The 4,755-nt window shown below is 41.8% G+C and overlaps 1 pseudogene; it reads left to right on the top strand.

Annotated features, from left to right (window-relative positions):
* Positions 1 to 395: 395 nt before the first annotated feature.
* On the top strand, positions 396 to 2,974 carry LOC144505435 (protocadherin gamma-A6 pseudogene; annotated as a pseudogene).
* Positions 2,975 to 4,755: the final 1,781 nt, after the last annotated feature.

The raw sequence follows: 4,755 nt of genomic DNA, 5'->3' as shown, positions 1-4,755 counted from the left end.
GGAGATATTTATACAATACATAACACGCATCGATTAATCTTCGGGAAAATTTAATTATTTTTAAAATTACAATCTTATTATCTGTGAATGGCAAATTACAAATACTGCACTCGTTTAAAACATAACGGCAAATGAAGTCTGTTAAAAAACGCACGAATATATTTGACCACCCAAGGGCGAATTTGTATTGCGCACCGTTAAATGCATATTTATTGCTAGTGTTCGCCCATGTAGGCTGTTCAGCTTTAAGAGATGCTTGGTGCAGTTATGGGTAAGGACTCTTTGTGTCGCTGTCTACCAATTAGAAAACCAAACGCTGCGAGAGATCGACCTCCCCCTCCATTTGTACAAAGCACAGAACAGAAGGAAAGGAAAGGACAAACGGTGCCCGCATTTGCATCATCGAGGCACGATCAGAGGAACAGACGTCCGAGACGTTCTGTTTATCAGTTTAATGTCACCATTTACCTTCAGCAGAGGAAGCATTTGACAACAAACCCGATAAGAAAGAAAACATTTTGGTTCATTTACAACGCGATCCAAACAATGGCGAACACACTCAGCCATCGGTTATATTTTATATTCGTAACGTGTGTCTGGGACCTAGCTTTGGGGCAAATTCGTTACTCAATCCCCGAAGAACTTGAGCGCGGAGCATTTATTGGGAATATCGCCGAGGATTTAGGCCTAAGCGTTCGAGAGATGACGGTTCGCAATTTTAGGCTCGTCTCTGATGACGGCATACAGTTATTGAAGGTGAACATGGGGAATGGCATTTTGGTTGTGAACGAGAGAATCGACAGGGAAATTCTCTGCGGCCGAAGCTCGAGCTGTTCCGTTTCTCAGGATATCACGGTAGAAAATCCTTTGGAAATGCATCGCATTGAAGTGGAGATATTGGATGTAAATGATAACTCGCCCAGTTTTGCAAAAACCACATACTCTTTAGAAGTCTCTGAGTTAACCGCATCAGGAGCTCGCTTCCGTCTAGAGAGCGCGCACGATCCAGACGTCGGCGCAAACACTGTGAGTACTTACCGAATCAGCACAAACAAGCACTTTGGCCTGAAGACTCACAGCCGAAGTGATGGCAGTAAAATTGCAGAATTGGTGTTGGAATACCCCCTTGACCGCGAGAAGCAGCCGGCATTTCATTTGACTCTGACGGCCATTGACGGTGGGAATCCCCACAGATCTGGCACTGCAGAAATAATCATTACTGTTCTGGATGTCAACGATAACCCGCCCGTGTTCGATCATCATATATACAGGGTCAACATAATGGAGAACGCACCAAAAGGTAGTTTGGTGATAACAATAAACGCTACCGATTTAGATAAAGGATCAAACGGCGAGGTAAAATACCTTTTAGCTCAAGACACTTCTCAAAGGATTCCGGAGTTGTTCAAATTGGAGCCAGTAACAGGACAGATCAGAGTTCAAGGATCACTGGACTACGAACAAAAAAATGTTTATGAACTTGAGGTACAAGCTGTGGACAATGGAACACCCGCATTGACTGGGCGCGCCGAGATTGTTGTCGGATTAATTGATGTTAATGATAATCCACCAGAGGTAAAAATTAGCTCGGTATCGGGTAAAGTACGGGAAGATGCTGCAATCGGATCGGCAGTCGCGATATTAAGTGTAATGGATCGGGATTCTGATGAAAATGGGCAGGTAACGTGTCAGGTGCCGTCAAATATCCCGTTTAAACTTCAAAAGTCTTTGAGTACCAAGTACAGTTTGGTAATCAGCGATACGTTAGATCGCGAAACGATTCCGTTATACAACATTTGTATTTCAGCCTGGGATGCAGGGTCGCCCGCTCTTTCAACAAATAGAACCATTCTGATTTCGATTTCTGATATAAATGATAATGCTCCCCGGTTTACACAACCATCATATAATGTGTTCCTGATGGAAAACAACACTCCGGGTGCATCAATATTTGCTGTTACTGCTTTAGACCCTGATTTGGACAAAAATAGCGAGGTATCATATTTTCTTCTGGAAGATCGCAGACAAGACGCTTCCGGATCTGGCGACGTGACTGTTAACTCGGAAAGTGGGCGCATTTACGCGCTGCGCTCCTTTGACTATGAAATGCAAAAAAACATTCAGATCAAAATCCAAGCCCACGATGGTGGAATCCCACCACTGAGCAGCACTGCCATCGTCAATATTATTATCTTGGACCAAAATGACAATGTCCCAGCTATCATCTCACCTTCAATGCACAATAGTTCAACGGCGATGGAGGTTGTTCCCAAGCCAGCAGCTCCAGGGTACTTGGTTACCAAAATAATTGCAAAGGACTTAGATTCCGGACAGAACGCACGGCTTTCCTATCAGCTCATAGAAGCCACCGACGGCAGTATATTTAGCGTGGGATTTACCTCTGGAGAAATCCGAACAGCTCGAAGATTCAGGGACCAAGATGTCCTGACACAGAAACTTATAATTTCGGTAAAGGATAATGGGCAGCCGAGTCTCTCCAGCACGATCACAATTGTGGCTTCAGTCCTAGCTAACTTTACCGAAAACGTCTCGGAGAGGAAAAACACGCCTAGAAAACCTGACTTATTTTCAGATTTGAATTTGTTGCTAATTATATCTTTAGGGTCAACTACCTGCATATTTCTACTAATAATATTGTTGCTGATCGCTATGAAGTGCAAGCAAGACAGAGATGTTTACGGCTACACGTCCAGCATCTGTTGCTTTAGGCGGAGGAATTCGACTGATGGTTTTAATGGTAGATCTGTCCCAAAAGCAACTTTAAATTACCCCGATACAGTTCAAACTCTCCCTCTTCGGGAATCGTACAATTACACCGTTTGCCTATCTCCTGAGTCTTCTAAGAGTGATTTTTTGTTTTTAAAACCGTGCCACCCGACCTTGCCTCTCGATGACATCAACGTTCTTGACAGGGTGAAATAAATCATTTTGTGAATATTTACTATTCCTGAATTGCCGATCATAAATTCATATATACACTCATCAAAGGAACAAAATATTCAATGTGTTGCTATGTGGTTGGATAACACCATATATATTTCAGTGTAGAGGTGCACATACGTTCGCGCTGAAATCTCATAAATACTGCTTTGTGCTTGTTATTAACATTAGAAGCTACCATTCGCAAAGTTTTTACTTTGGGCTTTAACTCAGGAGACAACTTGAGCATTTTGAATGTTACGTGATTAGTTGAACTGCAAAACAAAATCTGATAAAGCCTGTTAAAACAGTTTTCCTGAAGATGTTCTTTTCAGTCTTTTGCGTTCTAGTAAGTTATATTGGCTTGACTGCTTCTTGTTGTGCAAATATTCAAATTGTTTTAATAAAATATGGCCCGTTTCGAAATATTCCACAATGACTTATCCTTTTTGCAATCTGTCGAGGAAACCCCCACGATTGGTTATGCAAAATTGTGATTAAACTTGAAACATGTCAAATATATTTCTAATTCTTGTGAGAATATATGTTTCACTGACTCTGCAGTACATTTCCCCTTCTTCACTTTGCGCCTGAGTTTTTGTTTTTAGTTCACGTTGGGCATTCGATCGTCACCAGCAAGAAGATCATTAATATTGATTTGTAATGGCACTTGGGGTAGTCATGATTAGCTTTGTTCTCATTCCGCTGCAGTCCATGCGATGATATTACTTCCACGAAGCTGTTGGATAGGATGATGTTGACCTAGCCGACATGATGGATCTTGATATATATCTAGGTCATTATTGCACTTGACTAGAATAGGTGTTTCCAGGTCTCTATTGTCCTATTGAGTAGAAGTGGCGCATGTCCAGTTTTGTGTTGTGGCGATGAAGCCGCATGGGAACTGAAAATACAGTCCATAGATTGTGTGCTACGGCGTTAATGCCTCGGGAGGAAGGGTTGGGAGTAGGTCATGAGGGCCAAAAGCATTTGTGAGATTGGGTTCACTGTAAGCGCAGTATAGATGTCAACTTATCTTCGTCGAAAAATAGGTACTGCTGAAGGAATTCAACTGTCAACAACATCGAACAGCAAACGCACAGTAAACTCAGAAAATATAGTGTAACTAATAAATTCAATATTTCTAGATAGAAATTGGCTGCAGAGTGGACCCATAGTATTAGAAAAGTTAGCATTTATATATTGGGTAGGAACAGATTAACATAGACATGTATGTAAACTAACACCTAACAAGGTGTGGTGAACAAAGTTAATGAGTTGCAAATATGAATAGCTGTGTGCGAAAATGATACAGAAACAATAGCCCAAACATAGTTTAAAATGGTGAGGCTTGTGCGTTTGATGACAATATAAGAACATAGGAGCTAGGTGCAGGAGTAGGCAATTCCACTCGTTAGGCTTGCTCCGCCATTCAATACGATTAAAAGCTGACCTCATCTCTACCTCTCTGTTCGCTCGCTATGACCTGTTATTCCACTACCAATTAAAAACCTTCCTATCTTCTGAAATTTGTTTAAGTTCTGGCGTCCTCCCCACTCTGGGTTAGAGAATTCCACAGATTCACGATGTTTTGACTGAAGCAATTCCTCCTCATTTCTGTTTTAAATCTGCGATCTCATAGCCTATAACTAAGGCCTCTTCTTCTAAAATGTCAACAAGCGGAACCATCTGCGCTACGTCTATCTTGTCAATCCCCGTTAACATCTTACGCACTCAATTACACCCTCTCTCAGTCTTCTCTCTCATTCAAGCTGTAGCGGGTATACGCCTAAACCGCTCAATTTCTCTTCCTGA

Source organism: Mustelus asterias, chromosome 16 (genome assembly GCF_964213995.1).
Source record: "Mustelus asterias chromosome 16, sMusAst1.hap1.1, whole genome shotgun sequence".
In the NCBI taxonomy this organism is placed as follows: domain Eukaryota; kingdom Metazoa; phylum Chordata; class Chondrichthyes; order Carcharhiniformes; family Triakidae; genus Mustelus; species Mustelus asterias.
This window is presented reverse-complemented; position numbering and strand designations above follow the sequence as displayed.